The sequence below is a fragment of the Suricata suricatta genome, chromosome 4, assembly GCF_006229205.1.
Source record: "Suricata suricatta isolate VVHF042 chromosome 4, meerkat_22Aug2017_6uvM2_HiC, whole genome shotgun sequence".
Classification (NCBI taxonomy): domain Eukaryota; kingdom Metazoa; phylum Chordata; class Mammalia; order Carnivora; family Herpestidae; genus Suricata; species Suricata suricatta.
Genome location: NC_043703.1, coordinates 57319061 through 57338190, shown reverse-complemented (window position 1 = coordinate 57338190; position 19130 = coordinate 57319061). Strand labels below are relative to the sequence as shown.

The 19130-nt window shown below is 41.1% G+C and overlaps 1 pseudogene; it reads left to right on the top strand.

Moving 5' to 3' along the window:
* Positions 1–17077: 17077 nt before the first annotated feature.
* LOC115290782 lies at positions 17078–18621 on the top strand (annotated as a pseudogene).
* The last annotated feature ends 509 nt before the right edge of the window (positions 18622–19130 follow it).

Here is a 19130-nt window from a genome sequence, read left to right as displayed (position 1 = left end):
ATATTGTCACATTCCTCAAATATCCCACTGGAATATTGATTGGAAGTGTATTGAATTTATAGATCGGTTTGAAATATATAGACCTCCTGTCCCCGAACATGATACATATGTGTGAACATGGTGTATTGGGTTTTCAAAAGGATTATGATTTTTTTCATAAAGATTTTACATATATTTTATTACTTAATTCTAGGTTTTTTTGTTGGTATTGTAAGCAAAATCTTTTTTTTTTTTTAAGTAAACTCTATCCCCAGTGTGGGGCTTTAACTTACAACCCTGATATCAAGAGTTGCATACTGTACCAACCAAGCCAGCTAGGCACTTACAGGAAAATGAAATATTTTTTAAAATTATATTTGTTAGTACTTGTGGTTAATATTTTAAAGTGCAAGTTATTTTTATATATTTATCTTATATTGAGCCATCTTACTAAAATTTCTTAGTTTTACTTAGTTTTACTGTTTTCTAGATGGAAACTATATCATCTACAAATAATGACAATTTTATTTATAGCTTTCTAATATTCAAACCTTTTATAGCATTTTATTGTCTTACTGCACTATAGGATGTCAAGAAAATATTGAATAGAAGTAAAGGTAACAGGCATCCTTTCTTGTTCCTGACTTTAAAGGAAATTATTTTAATGTTAAACTTGAAAGTAGTATTTTGCTCTAGGCTTTTATTAGCTGTCCTTTATGAGATTATGCACTTTCTCTTCTATTTCTGTTTTTTTTAAATCAGATTTTGAACTTTATTAAATGCTCAGGGTAGCTACCTTTTAACAGCTTAAGGAAGTCCTTTCTCCACTGGGTTGCTGAGAATTGTTATCATGAATGGATATTGAGTTTTATCAAACTTATATCTATTAAGATGATCCTATAGTTTTTCCTCTGTTAATCAGTTAATGTGAATTATACTAATAGATTGCTTAATATTAAATTAGCCTTGTCTTTCTTTGGTAGACCCATTGTAGTCATTGTGTGTTACTTTCCTATTCACTGTAGGATTAAATTTGCTAATATTTATTAAAGATTTTTTAATCCTTAATTCTATGTTCATGAGTGCGTTTAGTGTATAATTTATCATGGTTTCTTTGTTTGGTTTTGATGTCTTGATTAGGCTACCCTCATAAAGGTGTTAGGTAGTGTTTCCTTTTTTTTTTTTTTTTTACTCAGGAAGAGTATAAGATTGAAATTATTCCTTGAATGTTTATTAAAACGTGTTGGGAAAAGCCATTTGAGCCTGGTGTTTCGTAAAGTGGAAAGACATTTCCCTACTAATTCAATTCCTTTATATGAGGTAAGGGATTATTTAGAAAATTTTTTCTTGTCTACGGCCATACCACCCTGAACGCGCCCGATCTCGTCTGATCTCGGAAGCTAAGCAGGGTCGGGCCTGGTTAGTACTTGGATGGAAGAAAATTTTTTCTTGGTCAATTTTTGGTAAGTTATATTTTTCTTGACTTTTGTTTATTTTATATAAGTTTTTAAATTGGCATAAATTTATAAACTTTATAAAAATAAAATTTATAAATATATAAATTTATGAAATGTTCTCTTACTATCTTAATTTCAAGAACTCTCTAAACTCAACCAGAAAATGGGCAAACTGCTTGAATAGTCACTTCATCAAAGAAGGTATAAAATGACAAGCACATGAAAAGATGTTCACCATCATTAGCCGTTACAGAAGTACAAATTAAAAGCATAATGGAAAAAAACATAATAATGAGATACCACTGCATACATATTAGAATGGCTAAAATAAAATACTGAAAAACCAAATATTGACAAGGATGCAGACAGCTGGCTATCTCCTATGTTGCTGGGGTGAACAGAAAATGGCACAGCCACTGTGGAAGTTAGACAGTTTCTTATAAACATATGTTTGTCATATCCAGCAATCACATTCCTGGCTATTTATGCTAAATAAAATGAAAACTTAAGTTCACACAAATCTCTGTGTATGAGTGTTCATAGAAAGCTTTATTTGTGATAGTCAAAAACTGGAAACAAGCCAGACAACCTTCAGTGAATGAATAGACAACAAACTAGGGAACATCTTTGCAATGGAATACTACTCAATAAAAAGGAGGAACACATGCATCAACTTGGATAATCTCCAGGACATTGTGTTGAGTGAGGGGAAAAAAACCCAACGTATTATGTACAGTATGATTATATTTACATGCCATTCTTGAAGTGTGGTGATGAGAACAGATCAGTGGTTGCCAAGTGTTATGGTTGGGAGAAGGGTACCACTATTAAGAGGTAACACAAGGTAGGGCACTGACTGGTGCTGAAAATAGTGCGTTAAAAACTAGTGAAATCCAAATAAGGTGTATACCTGAATTAATATTATTGTACCAGTGTCAGTTTCCTGGTTTTCCCAATGTACTATGATAATATAAGATATTATCATTGAAGTCTGGAGAAAGGTACATAGGAACTCTCTATTATTTCTGCAACTTATTTGAGTTTTTAACTCTTTCAAAATAAAAAGACATCTGTATCTCATATATATGTATATATGTGTGATTATATATTAAATAAATATAAATATATTAATAATTTATAATATATTCTATGTACAACATATAGTATATATTTATATTCCTTAATCTCTGAGTAAAACCTACCCTTTGAACAACCATTAGCTTGGTTGCTCACGTCCTTCTCTTTGGATTTCTGTTTTCATTGCATTTTTCAGTTCCATAGTATTTCAGAGTAGTTTAAATACTCTGATTATTTCCTTTACTTTCTTGCTAGTTCAGTCACGTTTTATTTAGCATTTTCTAGTGCTTTGTCACAAATTTTTTTGGGGTATCTTATCGAGAATATTACTGGAAATAATAGTTCTGCTGCAAAGGAGAATAAGGGCTAAAAAGGAGTACAAGACAAATGCTACCTCAGTGCTAAGAAGTAGGACACGTTCAGTTCAGGCAAGCACAACAAAGGCCAGCTTAATCAATAAAATGGTTTTAAAATCAATAAATAATTCTTTATATCCATTGGAAAGAGCATGGACTTTGATGTCAGACAGATAAAGTGTATTCACACTCTAACCACCCAAGTTATTTACTAGCTAATTGTATGAGTTAGCTGAGACCAAGTGAGCTGTGGATAACAAATAACCACCAAATCTCAGTGGTTTGCCACAAGAAAGGTTTCTTTCTGGCTCACATTATATGCTGCAGCTCTGCTCCTGTGGATTGGCTCTGGGACCCAGACTAAAGGGGCAGTCTTTGGATATTTTCTTCTGGCAGAAGGAAAAGAGATGGCAGAACTACATTATGACTCTCACAGCAAGTTTCATGTCAAACCAGACTCCAATGAGATGGGATATGTACTCCTGTTTCAAGCACATGCTGAAAAAGCAGGTACAGCAAATACCCCAACAGCAATGCAATATTAGTGAATTAACCTTACGAATCATAGATCCTTTGACTGTTAATTCATGTCTTGTCAGTACAAAGAACTCCCATAATCCCCCTCTCCCAGAATCTGAAGTTTTTGACATTTTGTCACATTTGTACCTTTCTGTTTTTGGTTATTGTTACATTTGCACACCTCCTCCACCCCATTCTTTTTCTGAATCACTTGAGAGCAGGTTACAGATACTGTGTCCAATCCCCCCTGAAAACTTAAGTATGCATTTCTCCAAAACAAGGACACTCTAACACATGCTAATTCAGCAATCCAAAACAGGAAACCAGAATTGACTGAACACTACTATACAATCCACAAACCCCATTCAAAATTTGAGAAGTGTTTCAACATGTGTCATTTATATTCTGGTACAGCATCCCATCCAGACTCACTGAGTTTTGCCCTTTGTTATTTTCCTTCAGCCTGGGACGTTCCCCTCAGTCTTCCCCTGTTTCAACAACATTAACAGTTTTCAAGGGTATAGGCTTTTCATTCTGTAAGATTTCTCTCAACCAGGATCATTCTGGTTTCCTCACAAGCAGACCCAGGCCATCCATTCTTGGTGGCAGTGCTACAAAAGTGATTCTGTGCTCTTCTCCATGGATCACGTCAGGAAGCAACTCAGTGTTAACATGCCCCACCCATGGTGATGCCAACCTTTATCATCTGGCAAGTTAATGCCTGTCAGGTTTCTAAAGCTACTACTAAAGTCATTATTTTTCCTTCTGTAATTGATCAGTATTTTGTAGAGAGAAATTCCCCAAACTATGCCAACACCCTATTCCAATTAAACCTCCACATACCAACTTTAGCATTTATTGGTGATTCCCACATGAATTAATCACCATTTTGATGGCTGGCCAGTTGTGATTTCTTATTTCTATCATTCCTCCAACATATAGTAGTGTCATTCTAAAATAAAGAAGAGCTTTTCCCTCTTCCCTATTCATTCATTCATTCATTCATTCATTCATATATGCATGGACTCGTGATTCCCATTTTGTTCAGTGGGCTGAAATCTGTTCTCATTTATTTTAGTGCTCAAATTTTCCCATATTTGATGAAATCCTCAAGTTGTCTCTTTTATCTTTCTGATACATCCTCATCAATCTTTGAGTGCTTCTTTCATTCTAGTACAACAAGATGCTTCAGACTCCTCTTCTACATTTTCTGCACCAGACTTAGAGGAGCCCTGGTTCCTCTTAGTGTTTAAAAACTAAGATCTAGGCAGTAAGTGTGCTCATTGATACTTCTAAAAAAATAAAAAAAAATTTTTTTAATATTTTTATTTATTTTTGAGAGACAGAGACAGCGCAAGCAGGGGAAGGTCAGAGAGAGAGGGAGACACAGAATCCGAAGCGGGCTCCAGTCTCTGAGCTAGTTGTCGGCACAGAGCCTGATGCGGGGCCCAAACCCACGAACCGCGAGATCATGACCTGAGCCGAAGCCAGATGCTTAACCGACTGAACCACCCAGGCGCCCCTCATTGCTACTTCTATATCATTACTGCTAGACCATCTGAGAAGATAGATCTAGAAAATATATTAGTATCTATATACATATACACACATACTTATGTATCTCTTTCAGCAGCTTTCTCTTTAAGAGTTCACACTGAGGGGTGCCAGGGAGGTTCAGTAGGTTAAGCATCCGGCTTCCGCTCAGGTCATGAACTTGGGTTTCGTGGGTTTGGGTCGAGCCCCACATTGGATTCTGTGCTGATAGAGCCTGGAGCCTCCTTTGGATTCAGTGTCTCCTTCTCTCTCTGCCTCTGCCCCACTCACGTTCTGTCTCTCTCTGTCTCTCAAAAATAAATGTTTTTAAAAAGTAAAAAAAAAAAAATTAAAAAGTTCACATTGCCTCCTTTAATTCTGGTCTAGCACATCAGGGTTATTTCTGTTCTCTCCTTTTCCCGTATTTGTAAATCTCCTCTTTACCAGCAAGAAACCTCACTCCCTTTAGTCTCAATATAGTTACTTCTCTTTCCCTTTCCTTCTCTCCCCACTCCAATCGAATTTCCCTGGCACATTGGTTGCCTCCTTGGCTTCCCCACCCCTGCTGCTGCTTCCACAGCCCCTTTGGCCTCCAAGGGAAGGGAGGCCTGAGGAGGGGAGGTAATGGGAGGCCATAAAATGGCTTTTGAGTGAATTATTCAGAGAGGGAAGAAAGGAGACATGAAGGGAGGGAGAGGGGATGTACAGTGGTATTAGGTTTATCACAAATTTTCTGAAAGACTTAATGATCCCACATAGCACAGTGCCTGGCGAAGGATAGGTGCTCAGTGCTCAATACCATTAATTATTGTCCTTCCCTTCTTTGTCTTTCATTTGCTTATTCTTTATAGAAAACTTGAAACCTCTTTTTCTTCTAGATTTTATTGGTTGGGAATATTAGTCCCCGCAGTGTGTTTATTTAAACAGAAACTTCTCACAGCAAAACAAGCAGAGGTACCATGGAGCCAATCATAAAGACATGGCATCTAGACTGGATTTGCTTCTATGGTGGCGTTCGGCAGAGACCACATACTTGGCTCGTAGGAGAAAAAGTACCTCATGCTCCGTCTTCTCTCTTACATGGAAGGCACATCATGACCAGTGACTGTGTCTTCTGCAAGCCTGGAGATGAGGTGGCCACAGGACTGCTAGGGATTGCTGGTAGCCAGTGCACCCTGGTGGACAGGATCGGCCCTAATTTGTCATTTTAAGCAAAGATGTAACCATAAACACCATCCTGAATCCAGAAATTAAGGTTTCCTAAACAATTCTCAAAAGGCAGTTCCTGGCAGCACTTAAACCCCAAGAAAGCAAAGAGAGCCTGAAACACAATCCAGATGCCCTTCACAGAACACTCACTTTGTTATGGAGGGCAGTGCTGCCAAGGAGAAATGGCTTCTCAGGCTCACCATATATTGTCCCAAACGGCGTCCTCACAAAAGTAAACTTAGTGCCACATAGATTAATGTACTACAAAGTCCAGGAACCCTGGGAATGCCTGTGCTCCCATGAGGTGGGAAGGACTGGCGAGCCCATTTCCCATATTGTCCTGAGGCCCTCTGCCAGAGGCCACCCAACAGAAGCTGGACAGATGGGCCTGGGCATCACAGCTTATACCTAAGCAACTTTTGGGTCCTCATTTGCGCAGCGCCCTCTGGACTGTTTTGGATATTTCTTTTTTTTTTTTTTTAATGTTTATTATTTTTGAGAGAGAGAGAGCACATGCGCATGCAAGTGAGGGAGAGGGAGACAGAGATGGGGACAGAGGATCTGAAGCAGGCTCCATGCTAACAGCAGTCAGCCCGATGCGGGGCTTGAACTCACAAATTGTGTTCATAACTTGAGCCAAAGTCAGATGCTCAACCGACTGAGCCACCCAGGTGCCCTTGGTTTGGATATTTCTAAATCAGCATCCTTGAAGAAGTTCTGTAATTAGACATGTTAAAAATCAACAGAAGAGACTAGAGGGACATGAGGGAGGAAATAGAGAGGGAGTTGGTGGAATATCTACTATGCATCAGACACCTTAGGTAACAAATAATGATAACAGAAGAGTATCTTACATTACTGAGCATTTACTATGTTCTGTTCTAGCTACTTTACACATATTATTAATACCTTCCAACAAGCTTGTGAAGTGGGTATCATTATTATTACCCCTACTTAGAGGAACCAAGACATTGAGTAACTTGCCCAAACACTATAGCTTGAAAGGTGTGGGAGCAAAATAGAAGTGTATGTTATTTTGTTTAATAGAATTCTATGATATGAATTTTTATCATCTCCATTTTACAGATGAGGAAACTAAGGCCCCTGGAGCACCAACATCAGTATCACTCAGGAGCTTGTTAGAAATGCAGTCTTGGGCCCCACTTTAGACCTATAGAGCCAGAGGTTGTACAGAACCACTGGACAAGACCATGCACATGGGTAAAAGTCACTTGGAAACTATGTTAAAACCCTAATTCTCGGGGCCAGCCACTAAAGATTCTGAGTCTCTGGTATTTAGCAGTTTATTTTGGCCCTCTGTAGAATTGCTTCTACCAACTATTTTTTGATGTCACATCATCTACCAACATTAGCTGATGTTAAAAAGCAAAATTTTCATACTAGTTAAAAAATAGGTATCAATGTGTTATTTTATCAATGTTTACCAGTGTTGGCATACTTTCTGTAAAGGCCCAGAGAGTAACTATTTTAGGCTTTAGGGACCATTCAGTCTCTTTCATAGACTCTTGACTCAAGAGCCCATGCCTTTCCTAAAATTTAAGATGTAGTCCTAGTTAACTATGTGCACAAGTATATGTATATACTTCAAATCCATATTAGTGGTTCATCCATTCAGATATGTTTTGGGACATTTGGGTTAAATTCTTAAGAATTATTAAGAATTGCTTTGTCAATACAACATACGATTTGGATTTTAAAAAATAAATGCTCTAGCCATTTGAGAAAATGAAATGACTATTAAACCAGCATTCCTTCAAAAACAATGAAAAAAATGAAAGCAGCCACAGGCAATATATAAATGAATGAGATTGTGGAGGTTTTCTAATACAACTCAATGAACTCTTCCTTCATTTGGCTCCTAACAGAGAATGTTCAGTGATATCAATGAGACCTAGTGGGGCATGTATTTGAGGAATGGATCTTTAAATTATTGGAGAGGAAAGGATTCTAAGTAAAATAGCTGATACCACAGGGGAGGAAAATCATTTTCCTCTACCCTTCTAGATTCTTGGCTGAGAACGCTCCATCCCCGTAATAAAGACAGATTAACGAGAGAAAAACAAAAACAAAAAAATAACATATGTAAGGGAGCCCCTCAAAGATATGAGACTCAGCTAGCCCGACAGTTGAGACATATACTGTCCTGAGCTAAGGAAAAGGACAGAGGTCTGGGGCTTCAAGGGGAAGGAAGACGATTCACAGGAAGATGAGAAGAGCAAATGTTCAGTAAGCAAATGGTTTTCCTGCCACGCAGATAAGTCCGATGAAAAACCTTTCTCTGATAATACCTTACTCTTATATATACTTTTTCAGCTCAAAATAATTCACATGTCAAAATAGGACATTTTGGGGTCGCTTATTCTGACCCCCCTCTATACAATATTCTCAGTTAACTTGCTTCAGGCTGAATCATCACACCTTTTCCACTGGGCTATAAAATCCTTATCCTTTATCAGTGTCTTCAAGGTAACCTTTCCCCTGCAGGGCTATAAATTGTCACTGCCTTTATTAAGTATGTTATGAATAAAAAAAAACTGACAAGTAATCCTCATTTTATCATTTTCCAGGTGTGCAGTAATTTTTCTAATTGGCATTAGAAGAAAAAGCCCTGTGAAGTTCAGTACTATTTGCTGTAAAGATTGTTGAAGACATAGTTTTGTAGCTTATAGGATGCCACTTTGGAGTACCCACAGGATAAATTCTGCTATCTGCAGTGAGTCATGTAACCGCCCCAATCAGACATCGGGAAGAATTTCATGTCCTCACTTTCTCGCTGGTATAATCTTATTTTATCTGCCCTCATTTGTATTTATTTCCTATACTCCCCATTAACTTAATTTTTATCTTATTTTTGGCATTTTTGTAAATTGCCTTATGTTCTTTTTGGAATACAAATTTATTTAAATAAAGAGTATGTTCGAATTTGAGGATTCTTTAGTTTAATGTGCCTTGAGAAGGAAGAGGAAATGAGGCAGATATTTGCGTCCTCAGAAAAATACATATGATGCCCTTTATAGCAACTTAAATGTAATACACTCAGATTTACATCATCACTTATATGACACTTAGTTCACATGTGCATCACACATGCCTCCCCTAAAGGGATCTAAGTCATCTAGACAGTTACTCTGCAGTGTTTCTTTTTTGTTTTGTTTTTCAAACAAAATTCTTATTAAAATTTTCTAACGTTTATTTATTATTGAGAAACAGAGAAAGACAGAGCATGAGCACTGGAGGAGGAGACTCAGAAGCAGGCTCCAGGCTCTGAGCTGTCAGCCCAGAGCCCAACGTGGGGCTTGAACTCACAAACCGTGAGATCATAACTTGAGCCAAAGTCGGACACTTAACCAACTGAGCCACCCAGGCGCCCCACAAAATTCTTATTTTATTAGACCAAAATAAATTGAAAACTTTCTTTTCCTCACAAAAAAGCAATATTTTCTGTATTGTTCCTAGATAAACTACAAAACTTATTTTTGCAGTAAGACCAGTTTTCCTGGTTACATATATAAATCAAGATGAGGCCATAGATATAGTCATAAAAATAAGAAAACAGGAAAAACCAGACAAATCAATTATTAGTGTCTGTGGACTCAGGTTCTGTCTTGTGTGTGAAACAGTGCTCACCGTATATCTGCTAACAAGCTGATGGTCTAGTTAGGGGGTGGGTGCAACAAGGATGCTGCAGCAGCTCGTGTGGGGCAACAGGGGCCCATTCTTCTCCTTTTTTTTCTTTTTAAAAATTTATTTAGAGGGAGAGAGAGAGAGTGAGCAGGAAAGGGGCAGCGGAAGAGGAACAGAGAGAATCTCAAGCAGGTTCTGCCCCGTCAGCATGGAGCCCAACACAGGACTTGATTCCACAACTGTGAGATCATGACCTGAGCTGAAATCAAGAGTCAGACACTTAACCGACTCAGCCACCCAGGCACCCTGGCCCATTCTTCTATTTAACAGTAAAAGTAAGTTATTTATTTACATTCCCTCAATAAAGACAAAATCTACATGGAAATCCTCTGTAGGTGAGTGCACTGTTTCTCACTTTCTATCAACAGCCATTACAGACTTTTAACAATACACTTGAAACACACTGTACTTAGGTCAGATGCTTTGTTGCATTTCATAAATTATTTTCCTCCTCCTTTATCCTCTCCGTCTTCAACATTTTCTTCTTCCAAGAACTGACAACTCAAATCCTGATCACTAGATCAATGATAATAAATGTCATGCCCCAAATGGCTTCAACCCCTCCATAGTGCCTCCAGCAGAAATCACATAGAAATGAAACTTTGCATTTTTAATTTCTTGGAGAACTATCTTCTTGGAGAACACAGGGCATGTGTGAGTTCAGACCATGGCCATTAAGAGATGAATGGCCATTGACTAGCAGCTGAGTAGGAGACTTGTAGGCAAATTTGCCTTCAATGACTAAGTGGCCTGGATGCATCTTACAGCTTTACCTGCTAATAACTGGAAAGAGGCATCCTAAAACATTCTCTCAGGTATTTTCAGTGATTTCCACTAGCTTTAGGAAGCTGTGACACATTTAAAATCTATGTGTCTATCGTGAAATCCAGGTCATGTTTTGCATTGAGTTATAATTCCTAAACCAAGACTTGACTTCTGTTCAGTCCATGTTTGGGATATGCTTTGTGATACATCCATGCTCGGCCGTCTTCATCCTGGCAAGACTCCACAGGACTTTAAGCAGAACAGAAACATTAGGAAAAATACATAAATATCAGGCAGATATAGAGCATCCTAAATTGTAGACAGAAGCTCTTTATCTTACTCTCTGTTTGTACTCGAGCCATTGATGGTGAAGCTCCACAGAGACTAAGTCACCCTCTACATGTCAGCCTGGTGTTTCTCTGACATGGTGAGGGGGAGATCCCGTGTCTTCAGGTAAGGGCTTTGAGACGCTGACCTGGGAGTCTATCTTGAAGTCACTGAATAATCTCTTCTTCCATGAGAACACTGAGTGTTTAGAATAACCTCAAAGGTTAGTTGAAATTCTTGGTTAATATGGCAAGTCCTACAGAATGTCCCAGAAATTCTCACTTGAATTTCATGGTTAGTGGCCAGATTTGTGGCTTCCTCAAATCAAAATTCATAATAAAATTCACTATTTTCCGTCACTTCGTTTGTGATGTGACACTGTAGTCAAGCTGCGGGCTGCCGCGAAGGTGCCAGACATTTGTTGCTGGACTTTTTCCCTCAAGGGCTCTTGTTAAGATAGGACATGTTTAAGAATGACAAATGAAACCGACGAAATAGAAATCTGTTAGTGTACTACAGAGCCAAATGCTTGACCTGCCGTCATGCTGTTCAATCTAGCATGTGTGTCACTCTTTATACTGTCAGTGTATAAAACAAATGCTTGCCAGAGCTCCATTTAAATTTCAAAAGCATCACCTCTGCCTGCCTATTGAGGAAGGCCCATTTCCTTCTGTTATTATAATATTCTTCACTTCTCTGAAAAAAGGCAGACACTACATTGTCAAATCCTAAAAGCAGTGGCAGTGACCGTTGGAAAACAAACAGTCTTCTCCCAGTTGTTCTCAATGCAGCAGACACCCCGCAGTAAGCCCTGACTTCCAAGAAGAGCGGAGTGTGTTGATACATTGGGAATATTCTCTAAAAGCCTGGTGCACAGGACTTTAATTTTGGAAGGGAACTCACTGGACATAACGTGTACCTGACCACATCACTACTCCATAATCAGGCCCCACTGGGTGTGTATGGAGGACACCACACATTTTGGACAGAGGGAAAGACTGATTCTAACAATTGAAAGATAGTAGGATATGAAATGAGAACAATAAGGCTAGTTCACACCGACTAAAGATTACTACATGCCCGACTGTGCAAACAAAATACAGTGTATTCTATTATTACATACTATATATACATTGTAATAATCGTATGATTAAAGATTCTGTTATAATACTGCAATGCGCCAAGTTTTTACGAAGCCAGTCTCTCTCCTTGTCCCAAAGGTATTGTAGCCTCCAAACACACATAGGGACTGTTATCAAGTCTCACTATGTGCCAGGCAATGTGCTGGGTGCTTTGCATACTTAATACTACTTCATCATCCTCTGTGGTCTCAGTTATCACACAAAGTTACATTTTTTTAGAATGAGAATCTCCCTTATTGTGAATTAATTGGTCACTTGCCTGTTTTATTTCAGTCACTCCCTTTTTCAGAAAGGAAAAATAAACCAAGGCTTACAAAATTGTCTGTGTCTGTATGTACACCTAGGAGCAAGTTATATATACATTAAACTTCTTTAGTTCAATACATTTTTATTACACACCATGTTCCAGGGGCTTCTTAATCATATGCTTATTTCTTCAGTTTTATGGTTTTCAAAAACCATCAGTGTGGGTTGCAAATACTCAGCAGATGGGAGGTACGGCATTTCCCACCACGGCAAGACAGGCTGGCTTCTGTGTGCCCTGCGCATGTTGTCAGCAACCAGTTCCTCTATCACTTACCATTTTATGGCTCTTGCCCCAACATCCTGTTGAAAGGCTTTCCAGGTTCCTTCCTTTTGCCATATCCTGTGGCCTTTCCATTGCCCTTATTCTAGGGTTATCAAGATTTAACAGATAAAAATACAGGGTCCAGTTAAATTTGAATTTCAGATAATGAATGATATTTTTAGTCTAAGTACATCATACTTATACTTATTAAACTGACACCAAAAAGAAAATCATCATTCATCCAAAACTCAGATTGAAGCAGGAGTTCTGTATCTAACAACCCTACTTCCTTCTCTTTGTGTCGTCTGTGGTGTGTGACCCTATGGCCTCCGAGCCTCCTTGAAACCCTCTTCTTTTGGGTGGTATCACATTTGTTGCTTTCCTTTATTCTGCTCCTTCTGCCTGGTTCAGCGACTCTTGTCGTCTGCGTTGGGATCATTAGCATGTATCCCTAGGCTTCTCCTTTCATCTGGATACGCTCTCTCTTTGGTGAGGTCTTGATTCCTATCACTTAGATCAGTGGATCTCAAAGTGTGATGCCAGACTAGTGACAGCACTGGCACCTGGAAACTGGACAGAAATGCACATTCGCAGCCTCCAAACCAGATCTACCGAATCAGGTCGGGGCTAGGGCCCAACATCTGTATTTTAAAAGCCTTTCAGTTAAAAAAACATTATTTTAACATTTTATCTTATTTTATTTTATTTTTTGAAAGACAAAGAGTGAGAGCAGGAGAGGGGCAGAGAGAGAGGGAGACACAATCCAAAGCATGCCACAGGCTCTGAGCTGTCAGCACAGAGCCTGATGCAGGGCTCAAACCCATGAATGTAAAATCATGACCTGAGCTGAAGTTGGACGCTCAACTGATTGAGCCAGTTAGATGCCCCCAGATGTTTCTCAGGCAAGCTAAGGTTTGAGAGCCATTGGTTTAAGTGATCACTTCTAGTCTCTGAACTCCCAGATCTTTATTATTAGCCTTGATTTCACACCCAAACTTCCATCTAGCATTTCAAACTGAAGTGTTTTGCGGGATGTTAATAAAGGAAAGAAAAGGAAAAAAACTAGTTGTATGGTCAAATGGGGTTTATGTAGGGTTGCAGCATATCAAAAAGTCATTTGACTCGGGATATATTTCCAGGAGGTTGAGGAAAATATAACAGACAGATGGCTTCATTGTAAACAGAGTAATTAAAATGGAATTCATTATTGTCCCCTGCTAAACCACCTCCATGTCCGACAGCCCATTTCTTTCAAATAGGACCAACATTCTCCTAGTTAAGTAGGCTTAAAATATTGGAGTTCTGACTCGTCTGGTCTCATATCCAATAAGTCTCTGAGTTTTAGGGACTCAGTCACGGTAATGTGGAAGGATAGGAGACCTGGGTGACTTTCAAGAGTCAAGGAAGCTGGTGTTGTGGCTTATCAGCGTCAGGGTTCAGAGGTGCCTCTTCACTGCAATGTGGAGACTAGCCTATCCACCCCAAAGGCAATTCTGGCTGATCTTGGTAACTAGAAGCAAGCAGGAGTCCAGAGCAGGGGATAGGCAGCTCCAGGGCTCCCCACAGAGCCACAGTGATATGAAGTCAAAGAATTAGGTATAGAACCCAAGACCCCAACAGGGCCATGGAGAACTGAGCAGGCCTGTCCTGGAGGAATTGAGGAAGAGGACGAGGAACCAAACCAGGTATTGAAATAAAGAAAAACAGAACATGCTTTGAAGAGCTGAAGATGCAGTAGAGGACTGGCTTCTGAAATGAGCATTCGTGGAGTTTGGGGCCCAGCTTGGCCTGCAGGTAGAAGGATGTCAGCATGGGGGGTGCTGGGATGCACCCACAGAGAGAGGTTCAGGGGACTGAAGGGCTGAGGAACCAGGGAATCATGACTGGACCACAATTACGAGTTTCTGCCAGAACATAGTGACTCTCATATAAATCCATGTCCTAAACCCACCTTTAGTATCTTTATTTACCACCTTTGTCTCTCCTTTTATCCTGGGGTAAATATAGGGAAATGAAGGTAAAGGGTGGGCAGGGAGAGTGGGACATGGTGAGAACGGAAGACCTTGCTGTAAGGGAGCTCCTATTGATGGTGCACAGTCTTGTCTGCACGTTAGGATCATTAGAATCACCTGAGAGCTTTTTTTTTTTTAACTTTTTAAGATATTTTATTTATTTTTGAGAGAGACAGAGACAGCGTGAGCAGGAGAGGGTCAGAGAGAGAGGGAGACACAGAATCTGAAGACAGGCTCCAGGCTCTGGAATCACCTGAGAGCTTTAAGAATGGCATCTGGGTCCAACCCCCAGAGAGCTTGGTGCCACTATTCCTGTCTCTGGATTAATGCTCCTCAAATTTTAATGTGCATTGGAATCACCTGTACATCTTGTTAAAATTCAGATTCTGATATACCAGGTTTGGAGTAGGGCCTGAAAATCTGCATTTTAACATGACCTCAAGTGATGCTATCTAATACCACCGGTCTGTGGATCACATCTTCTGCAGCAAAATCGACAGCAGAGGTTCTCAGACAGTGGTCCCCAGACTACCAGAATCAGTATCACCTGGGAACTTGACAGAAATGCAAATTCCCGGGCCCCCACTCCAGACCCTCAGAATCAGAAACTCTGGGGGTGGAGCCCAGCCACTTGTACTTGAACACCCACTCTGGTGACTCTGATGCAGGCTGAAGTTTGAGAACCACTTTTGTAGAGAATTTGCATGGGGAATAAAAAGCCAGAGGGAAGGGAGCTGATATTTGCTCTAAGGACAATGTAATGAATTATCCTTACAAGTAAGACAGAAACAAAGATCAGGTTTTGTTCTATTTACGTTACAGTTAGGAACAAGTATAACCATTACAATAACATTAAGATATTATAACTTTGAAACCTGCATGTAGGTATTCACTTAAAGTTTTTTTTAAATCCCCATATCATAAGTAGTAGAAATTATTTGGAACATTTTTGAGAGTAGCACGCTCACTACAAAGATGGGGGGAAAGGAAATGTCAAACTGGGGCCTTTTCTGCTAAGGGCCTGCCTGGCCCCGCAGGGTGTAGCTGGTGAGGATTCTGGAAGGTAAGGCAGGAGAGCCTGGCCCTGGGGATGGAGAATGGCTCTGAGGCTGCACATTGCTGGGACTCCTGGCCAAAGGAAGTGCTGAACCTGGTGATGTTACTGCTCCCGTGTCACACTCTACCCCAAAGTGCGCTTCGCCTGGGTTACAGGAAATAACTGGTCCCAACCGGGCTCCCAGGCTCAGCTCCCCTAGGCAGGCTCCAGCTCCTGGGCGCATCAGTGCCCTCACCCGGTCTCTCTCCTCTTCCTCAGGAGCCCTTCCTTGACGCCCTTCGCTCTGCTCCCGAAGTGTGCCCTTTCACTGGTGTTTTGTGTCCTCCCCTGTGTTGTGAGGTAGCTCAGATCAGATATCCCTGTCATTTCTTCACCCAGCCTGCATCTCTGCCCCTCCCCTGGGGTGAGGATCCTGGCTCCTCCCTTGTGTCCAGCTGAGTTCAACACACATTGTCCTTAGGAAACTGGCCCTTACAAACCCTGGGAACCAGTCACTGGCAAAGTAACATGCTAAGTGCCATGAAAGAGAATCACACAAAAGCATCACAAAACTGCCTGTGTACACTCAGCTCTCTTGGTCTGGCTGGCACTTTTTAGTCCTTATTTTCACAGGCATCCATTATTCTTTTTATTTTTTTAATGTTTATTTTTGAGAGAGAGAGGAAATAACTAGGGGGAAGGGCAGAGAGAGAGGGGGACAGAGGACCTCAAGCAGGCTCTGCACTGTCAGCACAGAGCTGGATGTGGGACTTGAACTCATCATGAACCGTGAGATCACGACCTGAGCCGAAGCTGGACACTTAACCGACCAAGCCACCCTGGCGCCCCATGTCCATTATTCCGTAAAAAATATGGGTTCTCCTGAGGAGGCCACACACAGAGTCTGCCTCTGTCACTTCCTTGTAGCTTACACAGAGCAAGGGGCACAGCAAGCGCCAGGCCACAAAGCAAGCCTGTGGAGCACATTCATGTTCAATGACAAATGCTCCTGTGCTCCCAGGAGATGGGGATTTTTGGAGGCTGCTCAGAGCTGATCCCCTCTATGTAATATTTGAGTTCAGAATCTTTAAAAAGTTGGCTTGCAATTGCCTCAAATTTATGTTAAGAAAAGTCTCTTTTTTTAAAAGTGTATTTATTTTGAGTGTGAGAGAGAGAGAGAGCAGGAGAGGGGCAGAGAGAAAGGGAGAGAGAGAATCCCAAGCAGGTTCCACACTGTCAGGACCCCCCCTGTGGGGCTCAATCCCATGACCCTGGGATCACGACTGGAGCTGAAATCAAAAGCTGGATGCTTAACCGACTGAGCCATCCAGGCGCTCAGTCCTTCTTTAAAAAGAAAAGTCTTTTTAAAGCTCCATGTGTGGAGTTGGCAAGATGGCGCCAGTGGGGGTGGAGAAGAAGCTGCTGCTGGACCCCAACGGGCCCACGGTGGCGGCTGCCAGCGACCTGACCAGCGAGGAGGAAGAGGGCCAGAGCCTGTGGTCCTCGATTCTGAGCGAGGTGTCCACCCGCGCTAGATCCAAGCTGCCGTCCGGCAAGAACATCCTGGTCTTCAATGAAGATGGTTCTGGTAAAACAACCCTCATGACTAAACTTCAAGGAGCTGAGCATGGCAAAAAAGGAAGAGACCTAGGGTATCTCTACCTCAGTGTCCATGACGAGGACCGAGACGATCACACACGCTGCAACGTGTGGATTCTGGATGGAGACCTGTACCACAAAGGTCTGCTGAAGTTTGCAGTTTCTGCTGAGTCCTTGCCGGAGACCCTGGTCATTTTTGTGGCAGACATGTCTAGGCCTTGGACTTTGATGGAATCTCTACAGAAATGGGCTAGTGTTTTACGTGAGCACATTGATAAAAGGAAAATTCCACCAGAAGAAATGAGGGAGCTGGAACGGAAGTTTGTGTAAGGTTTTCAAGACTCTATTGAGCCTGAAGAGAAGAGGGCCTCTGACCTCAGGTCCTGACGAAGAAAATGTTTCCCTGCTGCTGGCTGACTCATAACCTGGGAATTCCCGTGTTGGCGGTGTGCACGAAGTGTGACGCGGTGAGTGTCCTGGAGAAGGAGCATGATTACAGGGACGAGCACTTTGACTTCATCCAGTCACATCTACGGAGGTTCTGCCTCCAGTATGGAGCAGCCTTGATTTACACATCAGTGAAGGAGGAGAAAAACCTCGACTTGTTGTGTAAGTACATTGCTCATAAAACGTATGGCTTCCACTTCATCACGCCTGCCTTAGTTGTGGAAAAGGATGCAGTTTTTATACCTGCAGGCTGGGACAACGAAAAGAAAATAGCTATTTTACATGAAAATTTCACAACTGTGAAGCCAGAAGATGCATATGAAGATTTTATCGTGAAACCTCCTGTGAGAAAGCTGGTCCATGACAAAGAGTTGGCAGCTGAGGATGAGCAGGTTTTCCTAATGAAGCAACAGTCACTCTTTGCCAAGCAGCCAGCCACGCCCACGAGAGCTTCTGAATCCCCTGCAAGAGGACCCTCTGGCTCTCCAAGAACTCAGGGCCGGGAGGGCCAGCGAGTGTGCCTAGTGCCTCCCCAGGGACATCAGTAAAGAAGCCGGACCCAAACATCAAAAATAACGCAGCAAGTGAGGGTGTGTTGGCCAGCTTCAATAGTCTGCTGAGTAAAAAGACTGGTTCTCCTGGAAGTCCTGGTGCTGGGGGTGTGCAGAGCGCAGCCAAGAAGTCAGGACAAAAGACTGTGTTGACAAATGTTCAGCAAGAACTGGATAGAATGACTCGAAAACCAGACTCCATGGTAACAAACTCTTCAACAGAAAATGAAGCCTGATCCTCCTTAAAAAGTGCATATGTAAAACGACCAAATAACTACGTATATTGATCTGCTAAGACAAGGATTTTTCTGATATGGCACATGCTATCAGTTTTTTGGGGCAGGGGGGATGAACTTAAAAAAATACTTCATTGGCTTGTTCGAGTATGAAATGCACATTTAGGAAGTTACGTGTCAGACCCCTTTGTTAAGGATAACCCTTGGACTCTCAGGCATGTGGCTCTCTCGTGAGAAGCAAGTGCAGCTGGGCCTTTTGTGAAAGGGAGGGTAGATCGGGAGAAAGAGGGCCCGCTTTCTTTCAGGGTGGAGCAAACGAGACCAGGAAATCATTGATCAGAGGGTGGTTAGTCTGACCAGTTGAGTGTTAGCAAATTCACTTGTTCTTGGGAAGCAGATTAAGTAGCAGCAAGTCCAGGAAAGAGAATGACAGAAGGGAGGAATTTGAGAGGTGACGGTGGGGCAGCTGAAGGTTGGAGGAGATGAGGAAGGAGGAAACGAAAGGTGTTAGTAAATACCGTGTGTTCAGCAGAAAGTCGAATAATCATTTTTAAGATTTAAAAGTATTTCCAAACTAAATACTGAGAAAATGGGAATAAGACTTGTTCTGAA